The sequence below is a fragment of the Tursiops truncatus genome, chromosome 4 (assembly GCF_011762595.2).
Source record: "Tursiops truncatus isolate mTurTru1 chromosome 4, mTurTru1.mat.Y, whole genome shotgun sequence".
In the NCBI taxonomy this organism is placed as follows: Eukaryota; Metazoa; Chordata; class Mammalia; order Artiodactyla; family Delphinidae; genus Tursiops; species Tursiops truncatus.
Genome location: NC_047037.1, coordinates 40,463,417 through 40,477,873, shown reverse-complemented (window position 1 = coordinate 40,477,873; position 14,457 = coordinate 40,463,417). Strand labels below are relative to the sequence as shown.

Below are 14,457 nucleotides of genomic sequence, written 5' to 3'. Positions count from 1 at the left end.
TCTGAATCCCTCCCCTTGAATCTTGAACAGTCCTATGCTTCCTATTGACCAATAAAATGTCACAAAAATGATGCAACATAACTTTCAAGTCTAGCTTCTGCCTTGCAGCTTCTGCCTTGGACTTTTAGAAAGCTGACTCTGATGAAATTCAGATCAACTGGCAGAGGCATGAGCAGACACGAATTTGCTGATGCAAACAAAAACCACTGATGTGATCCACTGACTGACTCACTAAAAATTATAAAAGTGGAGATACAGGCTCTCTGTTTAGAACCCTACATTTGTCTGTGGAATAGAAGATGCCCTTTGAGACTCCTCTTGTGGGAGCTGAAGTGGTCATTGTTATACAGAGTAAACTTGACATAGATCTCACCCAGTGGGGCTTATAAGCTTAAATGGATGAGCTCACACCCCCAGGTGTTTGATATGAGCCAGAGACCAGGTGATCACAGACAGAGTTTACACACAGTATTACATATTCTTGATTTGTTTCTGTTGTTAGAATGGAACTGGGGGTTTAGTTTCAGGTATGCCCAGTTACATATAGGAAACTCCTCTTGGATTTTATCAAGCCTTCTTAAAACAGACATCACAAGACCTTGTAGAAAGTATCACTGCTTTTACCAGAATTATCCACAGGAACCCTACAGTGGCCCAAACTCCACAGAGTCCAGAGTTTTACTGTTCTTTGAATGAAGCTAGTACCTAATTCAATGAAGCGCCTAACACTGGGTACCAGAATGATCCAGATGATTACTCTATCCACCTAGGTGAATGGATTTGTAACCCATGTCCTCCTTGCAGGGATCTAAGACTTTCTCCTCCAAACAGATCCAAAGTCTCCACCCCACAGATTACCTATTAACCACAAAAGAGAAAATGTAGTTTAATAGAGAAATCTGGAGAACACTTCAGATTTCAGTGACCACTGATACTGGGACAACCTAATATTATGCATATAAAAATAACAGGGGTTTAATATTTATTATTATGTTCTTGCTGATGGAAAACAATAAGAGCACCTCATAAAGTGTACTATCTTAGAAGGATTCTTGCCATCTAATCAAACCTCTCAACCTTCCTTCGAGCTTACAGGAAATATGGGATCTAGAGAAAAAATTAAATGACATCAGGAGGAAAACAAGGTCAGACAAATTGCGAAAGTAGAATCCTCTGCCAAAAGACTCTTTAAAAAGTTAATACCACAAAAACAAAACAGGTGGAGGATTGCTCCACATTAAAAGATACAACCAGGGCTTCCCTGGTGGCGCAGTGGTTGAGGGTCCGCCTGCAGATGCAGCGGACGCGGGTTCGTGCCCCGGTCCGGGAGGATCCCACGTGCCGCGGAGCGGCTGGGCCCGTGAGCCATGGTCGCTGAGCCTGCGCATCCGGAGCCTGTGCTCCGCAACGGGAGAGGCCACACCAGTGAGAGGCCCGCATACCGCCAAAAAAAAAAAAGAGAGAGACAACCATAACAAATACAATGCATGAATCTTCACAGGACTCTCTTTTTTTTTGCTTTTGACTAGCAGCAGTCTTTAATGTAAATGTTAAGCAGCGATCCACACAAATTTGAAAAAAAGTCTTTAACTTGAAAGAGCTTAAAACAATAAAAAAAGATTAAATAGACAATTCAGGAAACAGAGGAAACTTAAAAGAGAAAGTCCTGAGATTTGTCTTATTATCCATTCGGTAAGAGAAGATATTGCATCCCTTAAATAAGAACTGGACGCCATGGGACTACCTTTCTACAAAACCAATATATGACTTTTTTTGCTAACTGGAGAAATTTGCATTTCTGGGACAGACCTTTGAATTCTCCAGACCAAAGGAGGGTTTTGAGAGGCATTTCTCGAGAGCATGCGACTCCCGGGACTCCTGTTCACACCCCAGACCATTGCAACCCCGACGTATCCCCAGCCTTCTTTTTCTATTGATTCTAGAAGGAGAACGCGCATTTCGTCTGCAAGAGCAAAGAACTTCCCAAGATGTCTTCTTCCCTTCATAGCTCTGTGCGAATTTTAGTAAGTAAATACCTCCCGGACTGCCGCGAGGCCGGGCACTTACGCAACTTGAAAACAGGGCAAGCCGGGGCAAAGAGAAGCGAGTCTTCAACAGAAATCCTTCCCGAGGTCAGCCCATCGACTAACCGCTGCCAAGCTCAAATGTAAAATGACTACCTAGCACCCCGGTGCATGGAATGCAAGGTGAAGCCGAGAATCCCGAGGTCGCGCCCGGATTAGCGCGGAGGCCTGGGTGCCGCGCGACACCGCCCTCCTGGGGGGTCAGGGCCCGCGCGTGCGTGCGTGCGAGCGAGAGGACAAGGGGCTTAGGGCCCGGCGCGTGGTCTGCGCGCGCCCGGCCGCGCGTGCGGCTGCGTTGAGGCTGCGTGTGCGCGCGGGGCTGGAGCTTAGGCCATCCGCCCACGTCGGAGCACGGTGCGCGCCACGCGGGTGGGTGAGTGTGGTCCGGGGTGGGTGCTGGGGCGGCGCGGAGGCCTCGGAGGCCCTCGGGCTGGGTGGCGGGCGTGGCGCTGGGACCTGCTCCGCCGGTGACGTGCCCTCCTCCGGGACACCGAGGCCCGGACAGCTGGGCCGGGAGGCGCCGCCCACTCTTCCGGCCCTCTCTCGGAGCGCGGCCGGGCTTGAGCCGCGAGCGGCCGCGCCCAGATGCTTGGGCCTCCGCGACTATTTGTTCCCCCACCAGGTGAGCGCGGGAGGTGGGGCCGCGGGCGACACCTAGGAGCGCCGGGGTGCGTGGTAGGGCCAGGCCGAGGCTGAGAGGAGCATGCTGTCCGCCCTGCTCTGCCCCAGCGCGCAGACTACTCCCTTCCCGTCTCCTCGGGGAGCAGCACGAAGCAAGTTGGGCGGGTCGGCGGGGGAGCGGACGGGGACGGTGATTCGGTGTCGGATTCCCCAAGCAGGCCTGGGGTAAAGCCTTGACAAGGAGTTAGGGAAGGGCCCAGCAGCCGAATTGTGGGAGGCTTGTTCCTCCTGGGGAGGGGTGGGGAGGAATGTGGACCTAAGGAGGAGAATGGGCGAATTGGCCAGAGAGAGGAGGAAACCCGAAGAGGCTAGGGCTACAAGATTTTTAAAAGGGGTCTTAGCAAGCATACAAGGCATTTTAAAGGAAATCTTTAAGGTGCAATGGAGCCTCACTTTTCAAGCAATAGGGAATGATGCCAGCAGCAAGCAAGAGTGGCATTCCGTGTTTCTTCTCTGTCTTCCACTGTTGTAGGAAGGAGAATGTGCAAAGCAGAGACGGTTTTCTTTCCTTCATGTGTTTTGCACTTAGTACCAGCGTTTAGGAGGTGGCTGGTTTGTCAGGTAGAGCTATCAATAAGGAACAAATTACCAAACCATGTCTTTTTTTCTGTTTTCAGAGGTGAGGAAGATTTGAGTTTGCAGTCTTCACCTGGGAACAGCTTTGTGTTTTAGCTTTCCCCAGGCGGCTTAGACAGAGGTAGGGAGCTGATTTTGTGCTCTCAGAATGTGTTGATGCCTGATAAAAGCATACATTGAACCTGTATCAGTGTAGAGAAGGGAACTATTTACTATTTAGAGATAAGAGTCTAAGACCTTTTTTTTTTTCTCCTGACTAGAAAGTTCATTCAAATGAATGGTTGTTGGGTAATTCCAGTCCTGAAAATAAAGCCTGTTAACAAGACAGTGGCCAAGTATAATTCCAGATGAGATGCATGAAGTGATTTGAGAGCAAGGAGGAAGAAGAGAGGATCAAAGCTTTTCCAAAAATGAAAAGAATGTTGATATATAATGGTTTGCTCCTATAGCAGCTTGCTAGGTATAGAACATTAATTTTAGATGTCTCATGCCCAATGTTGTTAAGTTATGACTGAGATATATTCTTTTTCTGTTCTTCTGTTCAGTAGTGCACGGCATATCTTTTAATTAAAGCATGGAATACGGAAAACAAAAAACTTCAGCTAGTGTTTTAGTCTCATCTGAAATTCTACAGGTAAGTTCCTCTTATTTTAATTGAGAAATTATCCTTATAGGTTAAAATTGACCATAATAGTCTCCTTTATAAGATTTTAAGGATCATTTATGCAGCTACATGTTTTGTTATATATTCTAGTATATTTCTTCCCTAAAGGATTTGAGGAGTTGGAAGAGTTAAGCTCAATTAAACCATTTTAGGTTATATATATATATTTTTTAAAAAATTGAATCATTATTAAAATACCATGGTATCTCAGGAAAACTTAACTATATAAACTTATTTTAGTGGTCATATTCAACTCAAGATCAGACTCAACTCTCTTTATCCCTAAGAAAATACACCAGTGGTTACTTTTCTCTCTTTTCCTTCCCTTTCAAATGATTTGCCTTGTCTTTGTGCCCAGTCTCCAGCTCTGTTCTGTCCACCATTGGATGATACAGGTAGAATCCCATTTTAGGAAATGCCTTTATTCCTTCTGCAACCATAATATGTCCAGGCCAAATATGCTTCTCTGTTATATCAGAAAACAGCTATCGTTGCTCATCCCTGCTCACTGTGTAGTAGATAAAACACACTACAGCTTCATGAATGAGGTCAAAACTGGAGGGTCAAACAGGATGCTCTTAAATGACCTGGCACAGCAGATAAATTCAAAAGTTGCAGTTCATTTAATAGGTTCTTTGGCAGATATCTTTTTTTGGACTATGAGCAATGATTTTGCTTTAGTAAAAAGTTGCATATTATAAATATCGATTTGCTTTTGCAATCGGAGCTTTTGATACATTGTGAATTAGAAGAGGGAAGGCGATGGTATAAGTTAGAAGCAACTTGTAGGGGGCATGTCTAGGTGAGGGGGAGATGAAGCCGCAGAACAGTCTGTAGTGTGGGACCCTGAGAGGCAACAGGATAGAAGATTTGGCTAGGGGTGTAACTTGCAGTCCTTGAAACTGAGAAATTAAGGAATAAAAAACAGAGCTAGAGTAGATTGTTTCCCATTCTGTGTGGATCTGACCCTGACACAGGTAGTTAGTCAGGAAGTCAAGGCCTTTTGTTGTCCCCTTATAGCATCCACAGCCTAGTTTAATACTTCTCAGCCCTGCTACCCTCCAGGAACCATTTCATGTAAGGAACATGTTATGAGCACTAGGATCCCCTTTTCAGTGACATAGCCTTCTGGGGTAATGAGGAAACATAGAGAAGAGAGACCTTAGGAGGTTTTGTTGCTGTTCTGAGATGCCATTTCATGGGGCTAGACAAACACTTTCAGACCAGCAGCCTATTTTGAAAATAGTTTTATTGGAGCACAGTCACATCTATATGTTTAATAATGTCTACGGCTCCATTTTCGCTACAAAGGCAGAATCAGATAGCTGGGATAGAGACCATGTGGCCCACAGAAAATGTTTGCCATTTGGCCTTTTATTTTTTTTATTTTTATTTTTTGCGGTACGCGGGCCTCTCACTGTTGTGGCCTCTCCCGCTGCGGAGTACAGGCTGCGGACGCGCAGGCTCAGCGGCCATGGCTCACGGGCCCAGCCACTCCGCGGCGCATGGGATCTTCCCAGACCGGGGCACGAACCCATGTCCCCTGCATCGGCAGGCGGACTCTCAACCACCGCGCCACCAGGGAAGCCCTAGCCTTTTACTTTTAAAAAATTTGCCCACTCCTCGGCTAGAACATAGATTTCTGCTAACCTCCAAATCAGTGCACTTTAAGTAGGCTCTTTTAAGTTTGAATTAAGGAAGTACTGCTCCCGTTAAACATTTCACAAGTCTGCAACCACCTACTACCAGCATGACAGTGAGGGCTCCAACCATGTCTCTTATCTGGAGCTATATTTGGCTATTATTTCGGTAACAGAATTTGTTTTCAAGAACAGAGTTACCCACTTGTTGAGAGAAAAAATTATAATCAACTCTTATCTCAGTATTAGTTTCATTCTCTAAACTGATATAATTTGTATAATTTGCACTTTGGCGGGCATCTACACATTCTGAGAGTGCAAACTCAGCACCTTGTCATGTCCGGTGGCCGCAGGTTTGGAGACATTTGAGCTGGGGCTGGGGGGGGGGTGTCCCTCCATCTTCTCCAGGTGGGCTTTGCTCATAATGTTCAATCTAAAACTTGGAGTCATGAACCTTTTCATGACTGTCCATGCTCTGCATGGTGTCAGCAACTTGAGGGCCAGGCAGCCTAGCCTGTAACACATGTCTGGCATATCGAATGACTGAATGAAATACATTCAAATAGCTAAGGACAAGGGAAGCACTAACTTAGCTTAACAGACAAGAATGACAAAGATCTGTAATACTACTCACCTAGGGCAACAATGGGAAGAAGTGTTAACTAGAGCAGCTTGCACTGTCCTCTTCCTCCAATGAGTAAAGCTGTTTGTAGCAAAACAGAGACAGGCAGCCCAGCTCTCAAGGCGGCCTTGGTGCTCCTCTGCCTGACTTGTGTCATCTTTGCTCTGCTCCAGTTTTCCTAGCTTCTCTGAACCTGGTTATCCTGTTGCCTCTTCCCATAGGCCGCTCTGTCACATGGCTCCCTCAGACTGCCTACCACTCAGGGCAGAGTGAGTCCACTTTTGTTGTACTCTTTGCTCCCTACCCAGGAATCTCAAGAGGCTATGGGATTGGGTGTGAGGTTGGGCTCTTCTACAGGCACTGTGCTCTGGAGGCGGAGCACAGCAGTTGGAGTTGAACCTAACTTTGGGTTCCAGGTCTCCTTGTACCTGGGCTGCACCAGTCTCTGAAAAATGAGATAGTGATACCCATTTTACCATGTTGTGAAATGTGCTTTGTAAATTGCTGTAGAAGTGATACAGACTTAAGCCCAAGAGTCCAGTTAACCTTAAAAAAAAAACACCCTGCTTAAAAGTCTAACTCATTGGGCTTCCCTGGTGGCGCAGTGGTTGAGAGTCTGCCTGCCGATGCAGGGGACACGGGTTCGTGTCCCAGTCCGGGAAGGTCCCACATGCAGCGGAGCGGCTGGGCCCGTGAGCCATGGCCGCTGAGCCTGCGCGTCCGGAGCCTGTGCTCCGCAACGGGAGAGGCCACAGCAGTGAGAGGCCCGCGTACCGCAAAAAAAAAAAGTCTAACTTATTACAAAGAGTACATTTTTTTGTGTGGGTTGGATGCAAGTGCAGATAAGGCAAGAGCAAAGAGAAAATCTCAAATAAATTTTCCTTGTCATGTTCTACTACCTTTGGCCTCTCCTCATCTTTCTCAGCCTAAAGATCCTACATGCCGCAAGCCCAGAAATCTATAAAATACAGTTGTCTTCAGTATCTGCAGGGGATTGGTTCTAGGACTCCCTCAGATACCAAAATCCATCTCAAGTCCCTAAAATGGCATGGCATTTGCATATAATCCATGCACATCCTTCATATACTTTAAATCATCACTAGGTTCCTTGTAATACCTAATGTAATGTAAATGTTATGTAAAACATAACGTTTAGTTATGTTAGTTGTAAATACAATGTAAGTGATATGTAAATAGTTGCCAGCATACATGGCAAATTGAAGTTTTGCATTTTGGAACATTCTGGAATTTTTTTAAAAAATATTTTTGATCCAAAGTTAGTGGAGCCCATGGTTGCAGAGCGCTGTGTTCCCATATATTGTTATTCCTACAATAAAATACTTTGTTTGCAAACGGTATATGATATGTGTTTTTAAAATAGGTTTTTAAAAACCCAGGTGTCTTCTACCTCAACACGCAAGAGGCTGGAGGTTTCCATTTTAATGAGGCTAGAATGAAGGGCATTCTCCCATACATCTCGGAATATCTGAGGGTGGTGTCACTGCAGCCAGCCGGGGATGCAAGGGCAGAATGGGGAAATAATAATGGAGCATTAGGTATTTATACTCACTGTCTACCTAAAACTGTATAACAACCACAGAGAGTTATGCTTCATATGGGGGGGTTTCTTAAACTCATTGAATACTTCAGATTCATTCTTAAAAATGGAACAATTTAAAAATTTTATGCAAAATGAAACCTTTTCTTTTTAAAGGTTTTTAAAAAATTATTTATTTGGCTGCATTGGGTCTTAGTTGCAGGATCTTTGTTGCAGCACTCAGGCTCCTGTCTAGTTGTGGTGTGTGGGCTCTAGAGCGCACGGGCTTAGTTGCCCCACGGCATGTGGGGTCTTAGTTCCCTGACCAGGGATCCGACCGGCGTTCCCTGCATTGGAAGGTGGATTCTTAACCACTGGACCACCAGGGAAGTCCCAAACCTTTTCTGTATACTACATTTTAAATATGAATAACAGAGTCATGGAATCTTGGAGTTGGAAGGGACCTTAGAAGTTATCTAAAATAACTTAAAACTCAGTGAGGAATTAACCTTTGTAACATTCCTGCCAGCTGCTTGAAGATTTCTGTTGGTGAGGAGCAGCCCATTCTAGTAATCTATACTGAACCTTCCCACTGGTTTTTTTTTTGGCTGCGTTGGGTCTTCATTGCGGTGCATGCTTTCTCTAGTCGCGGTGAGCGGGGTCTACTCTTCGTTGCAGTGCGTAGGCTTCTCATTGCAGTGGCTTCTCGTTGCGGAACACGGGCTCTAGGCACGCAGGCTTCAGTAGTTGTGGTTCGCGGGCCCTAGAGCGCTGGCTCAGTAGTTGCGGCACACGGGCTTAGTTGCACCGTGGCATGTGGGATCTTCTGGGACCAGGGCTCGAACCTGTGTCCGCTGCATTGGCAGGAGGATTCTTAACCTCTGTGCCACCAGGGAAGTACCCCACTGATTTTTATCTTTGGACTTCCGTTTGCCTTCTGGAGTTACACTGACGTATTGTTCAAAATATCTGAAAGCATCTACCATGGCCCTTCTAAGCTTTTGTTTTCCCCAGAACAGAACATTCCTCAGTTCCTTCAGCCACTACTTCATCCAATTCTTATTATGGGAGTTGAGAAACCAACCCCTTAACCTTCCTCTCAACTGTAAATCTAACTTGCCAAGGATCCTTTTAAAATGGAACATATATGTGGCTATGGGTTTATGATCCCTTTTGCCCAGACTCCTTTCTCTTTCTTGAACCCAAGAGTGTGTTAGGAGTTTTAGTGTGTGAGCTGGGGGAGGGAGGCACATTATGGTACTAACCTGTAGGATTTCTGTTAGCACTGCCATTCATTTACAAGCACCTGGGGAATGCTTTCCGTGCTAGGTGCTGGGGACACAGCAGTGTACAGAAGTGAGCATTATCTTTGTTATGGTGGAGCTAGATGGGATCTGAGAGTTATCCTGGCCCAATCCCTTAAAGGCTCTGATGAGAGAAGCAACTCCCTAAATCCAGTAACCTGCCCCCTCCCCCAGCCACTGGAACTAGAATCCTTGTTTCCCGAGTCTCCAGTTATTCCTTTACACCATCACCTTTCTTCATACTGAATTCATACTCAACTAAAACCTTTAGGTCTTCCTAACTTAGACGGGTGTTAAAATGGTCTCCCATCCTCTCTTATGCAGTTGGTTTTTTGAACTGTGATATAGGACAGTAAATTTTTTCCCATCAGATTTCATGTTGCTTTGGCTCTATTCTAACCTGTTGAAAGCTTTTTAGATTGCAATTATATCTTCTAATGAATTTGCTATTTTTTCCTGCTTTGCCTTGCCTTCAAAATTGAATAAACCCATATTCATTTGTCTTTCATAAGAAGTGTTAAACAGGAAAAGGCTAAAGATAGGCGTGTGATTAAACCCTAGAGATTTTCTCCCAGGTTGACAAACATGCTCTAACAGCCTTAGAACATAAATGGGAGGACAGGTCTTTGGCTGTTTTGGTCAGTACTGTATTCTCACAGTTCTAGCTTGCGCCCAAGAGGCGTGTGTTGAACAAAAGACTGGCTGTGAAAAAGCCACTGGCCAAGATGGATCAGCTGATTTTGAACCATCTAGGCACTGCCACTGGACTCAGCTTTTTCCATTTTGTTCAGAGGGACCTTTCAGTGCACTGCCATCTTCAGAGAAGCTTAATTCTTGTGTGTTATCTAAGGCTTCCCTTGATCTTCTGGTCAAGGAACCCTTTTGAATATGGAGATGAGGTTAGTCAGGTGAAATTTTCTTAGCGACCCTGCTGGCTCCTGATGGCCACTGCTTCTGTGTCGAAGTGTTCACTAATGTTTACAGAAGTGTGGGAGCTTATTCAGAGTTATTTGGAATATAAACTCACTAACATTATTCCCCCTCAGCAATTCCGCCCTTCCTGAAAAGTGTACTTGGAAGAGACTTGTTGAAAATTGTTTGGGTGAGAATTAGAAAGAGCTGAGCATGATTTGCTTGGAGATTGAACTGTGTTTGCATTTAGGATTTCCCTTTTTTTAAGTTTGTGGTTTAGCTTTGTCAACTCTTTATCCCTGGGGAAGAACAGAGGTGCTTCACTACATGGAGGAAACTATGAAGACATCAGACTAGAGAGATAAAAACAAGTCAGGAAGGATGCCTTGTACTGCAGAGAGGCCCCAGCGGTGAGAGGCCCACGTACCGCAAAAAGAAAAAAAAATAATAAAATAAAACAATAACAGTTCTCCAAGAGATGATAATATGCAATAAAGTTTGAGAACCACTGGCTTAAGAAAGAAAAGGGAAGAGAGAAGTAGTGGTCAGACATCACTGGTTCTGCCTGTTTCTAATATAATTGGAGGAGGTAAGAATGACAGAATTTTATATTGCATTGTTTATGAATTAATGTGTTCAGTTTCAGAGGGTACTACTAGGGAAATTTTCTTCAAGGATATGTATTTTTTTTTGCGGTATGCGGGCCTCTCACTGTTGTGGCCTCTCCCGCTGTGGAGCACAGGCTCCCGACGCGCAGGCTCAGTGGCTATGGCTCACGGGCCCAGCCACTGCGCGGCATGTGGGATCTTCCCGGACCGGGGCACGAACCCATGTTCCCTGCATCGGCAGGCGAACCCTCAACCACTGCGCCACCAGAGAAGCCCAAGGATATGTATTTTTTAAATAAATTTATTTATTTTATTTTTGGCTGCATTGGGTCCTTGTTGTGGTACGCAGTCTTCTCATTGTGGTGGCTTCTCTTGTCGCGGAGAACGGGCTCTAGGGGCACGGGCTTCAGTAGTTGTGGCTCGCGGGCTCTAGAGCACAGGCTTAGTAATTGTGGCGCACGGGCTTAGTTGCTCTGCGGCATGTGGGATCTTCCTGGACCAGACATTGAACCCATGTCCCCTGCATTGGCAGGTGGATTCTTAACCACTGTGCCACGAGGGAAGTCCTATCATTTTATATTAAACCCTATATGCATAGAACCTTTTTTAGGCAATTAGGATTTATACTTCTTTGTAATATCATGTTTTATGCAGAAGTAGTCAGAATGTTGCACAACTGGCAGCAGTTTGGTAATTATCTTTTTTTTTTTTTTTTTTTTTTTTTGGCTGCTTACGGGCAGGATCTTCGTTCCCCAACCAGGGATCAAACCCTGCAGTGGAAGTGTGGAGTCCTAACCACTGGACTGCCAGGGAGTTTCCAGTAATTATCTTTAATAGTTAGCTTATGTTTTCGCCTTGGATGACTCTGAATCTACCATGCTTGGGCCCAGAATTTCATTGAAATTTGTTTTTTGTTTGTTTGTTTGTGTGTTTGTTTTTTCCTGTCTGGACCTTTTATTTTTAAATGAACATTATCAGAATCAGTGCAGCCTATTAGAATAAGGCTTTGTATTAGAAAATAGCTGAAGAAGAGTAAGCATAGTCTAACAGAAACTCAGGAATTTACTTTTGGAGTCAGTTTATTCTTGGGAATATTTTCGTAATATGTTAAGTGGATAAAAGCACATTACCAGACCATTTGTACAATATTCAGATATCCATCAAGCACCTACTGTGTGCTAGGCTCTGGGCATATGGCATTGAACAATATGGGCAAGACCTTTCCTTCATGAACTTACATTCTTGTGAAGGGAACAGACAACAAACAGGCGAAGAATTCCAGGTAGGGTTAAGGGCTTAGAGGAGAATAATGTGAATGTGATATGTGATAGGAATGTGATAGAAGATAGGGGCTGGGGGAACTACTTGAGATAAGGGGCCAGGAAAGGACTATCCTAAATGACATTTTGCTGAGACCTAAAGCATGAGAAGGAGCCAGACTTTCCAAGAACCTCTAACTTTTGAGTTAGAGGGGGAACAAGGGCAGGCTCCCTGAGGGAGGGAAAGAGTTTGACGCAGTCAGGGATCAGAAAGGAAGCCCTTGTGGCTGAAACAGGGATAGGATGAGGGCAGTGGCAGCTGGTGGGATGGGGGCTTATGTTTTCCTGAGGAGAGACAGGCTTGATAGATCTTCATCAAAAATGTTAACGTTGTGGGACTTCCCTGACAGTCCAGTGGTTAGGACTCTGTGCTTCCACTGCAGGGGTCGTGGGTTGTTTTTTGTTTTTGTTTTTTTGTGGTGAGAACAGTTAAGATTTACTCTCTTAGCAACTTTCAAGTACTAACAATACACTATTGTTAAATGGTCCACACATTGTACATTAGATTCCCCAGACACATTCTTATAATTGGAAGTTTGTACCGTTTAACCAACATCTCCCCATTTCTCCCACCCCCTAGTTCCTGGAAACCACCATTCTACTGTTTCTATGAATTAAATGTTTCTAGATTCCACATATAAGTGAGACCATGCAGTATTTGTCTTTCTCTGACTTATTTCCCTTAGCCTAATGATCTCAAGGTCCATCCATGTTGTTACAAATGGCAGGATGTTTTCTTTTTTTTTTTTTGCAGTACGTGGGCCTCTTACCTCACACCTGTTAGAATGGCTACCATGAAAAACACACAAGAGATAACAAGTGTAGGGTGATATCTCATTGTGGTTTTGATTTGTATTTCCCTGATGATTAGTGATACTGAACACCTTTTCATATACACGTTGGCCTTTTGTAAATCTTCTTTGGAAAAATGTCTATTCAAGTCTTTTGCCCATGTTTTTTTTTTGTGTGTGTGGTACGCGGGTCTCTCACTGCTGTGGCCTCTCCCATTGCAGAGCACAGGCTCCGGACGTGCAGGCTCAGTGGCCATGGCTCATGGGCCCAGCCACTCCGCGGCATGTGGGATCTTCCCGGACCGGGGCACGAACCCGTGTCCCCTGCATCGGCAGGTGGACTCTCAACCACTGCGCCACTAGGGAAGCCCTGCCCATGTTTTAATTGGATCTTTTTTTTTTTTTTTGCTGTTGGGTTGTAAGAGTTCCTTATGTTTTTTTTTTTTTAAATATTTATTGGAATATAGTTGCTTTACAGTGTTGTGTTAGTTTATACTGTACAGCAAAGTGAATCAGCTATATGTATACATATATCCCCTCTTTTTTGGATTTCCTTCCCATTTAGGTTACCACAGAGCACTGAGTAGAGTTCCCTGTGCTATACAGTAGGTTCTCATTAGTTATCTATTTTATACATAGCATCAATAGTGTGTATATGTCAATCCCAATCTCCCAATTCATCCCACCCCCTCTTTTCCCCCTTGGCATCCATACATTTGTTCTCTACGTCTGTGGCTCTATTTCTGCTTTGTAAATAAGATCATCTATACCAATTTTTTCAGTTTCCACGTATATGGGTTAATGTACGATATTTGTTTTTCTCTTTCTGACTTCACTCTGTATGACAGTCATTAGGGTGTGGAGAAAAGGGAACCCTCTTACACTGTTGGTGGGAATGTAAATTGATACAGCTGCTATGGAGAACAGTATGGAGGTTCCTTAAAAAACTAAAAATGGAACTGCCATGTGACCCAGCAGTCCCACTACTGGGCATATACCCAGAGAAAACCATAATTCAAAAAGACACATGCACCCCAATGTTCATTGCAGCACTATTTACAATAGCCAGGACATGGAAACAACCTAAATGTCCATCAACAGAGGAATGGATAAAGAAGATGTGGTACATATATACAATGCAATATTACTCAGCCATAAAAAGGAAAAAAATTGGGGCACGGATTTGATCCCTGGTCTGGGAACTAAGATCCCTCATGCTGCATGGTGCAGCCAAAAAAAAAAAATGTTAACATTATCTTTCAGCTTTTATTATCTTTGTGCTTTGTTTTTGCATTCACAGTTCTCTGATGAACATGTATTACATTTGCAATTAGAAACATTTTATATATTTTTTAAATAATTAAATTTACTTTCACTCTGTAGAAAATAACCAACATTTTTGCACCCCAGGAAAGAATATCAGGTTATTTTTGCTTAAATAATTGTACCATTGCTGTAACTGAACTTTTCTATTTCTTTTCTATTTTCTTTTCCATTTCTCTAGAGCCCTTGCATTTGAGCTGATCCCTCTGCCCACTCCCCAGTTTATTTTCTTGTGCCCTGCATGTTTTTGATGCAAAATAAAAGGTCCATACCTGCATGAATTATTAGTTACTATTCATTACTGTTGTTAGTAACTCATATTTCAGATTTTGAGAATGTGAATCTTGAGTGTTTCTGTGTAAAGATGGTAAGGCTGTGATGCTGCTTTACTGTTTG

At 44.1% G+C, this 14,457-nt stretch overlaps 1 protein-coding gene and 1 long non-coding RNA gene across 25 annotated transcripts in view; one reads left to right on the top strand and one right to left on the bottom strand.

Moving 5' to 3' along the window:
* Positions 1-2,176, bottom strand: part of LOC117312131 (uncharacterized) — a 36,190-nt gene extending 34,014 nt beyond the window's left edge. Inside the window, exon 1 of the long non-coding RNA XR_012331373.1 lies at positions 2,068-2,176. This is a non-coding gene — a long non-coding RNA (uncharacterized lncRNA). The remainder of the gene's footprint in view (positions 1-2,067) is intronic.
* Positions 2,177-2,186: 10 nt separating this feature from the next.
* Positions 2,187-14,457, top strand: part of B3GALNT1 (beta-1,3-N-acetylgalactosaminyltransferase 1 (Globoside blood group)) — a 31,472-nt gene continuing 19,201 nt past the window's right edge. For 4 of the 24 annotated variants that reach the window (XM_033855431.2, XM_019946150.3, XM_019946165.3 and 1 more), the window contains exons 1-3: positions 2,571-2,706; positions 3,383-3,462; positions 3,887-3,975. The gene's annotated coding sequence lies outside the window, so the exon portion shown is untranslated. Of the gene's footprint in view, positions 2,208-2,296; positions 2,458-2,570; positions 2,707-2,731; positions 2,931-3,382; positions 3,463-3,601; positions 3,802-3,886; positions 3,976-14,457 lie in introns of those variants that run through there. The other 20 variants (XM_033855434.2, XM_019946155.3, XM_033855432.2 and 17 more) reach the window with 10 other exon arrangements.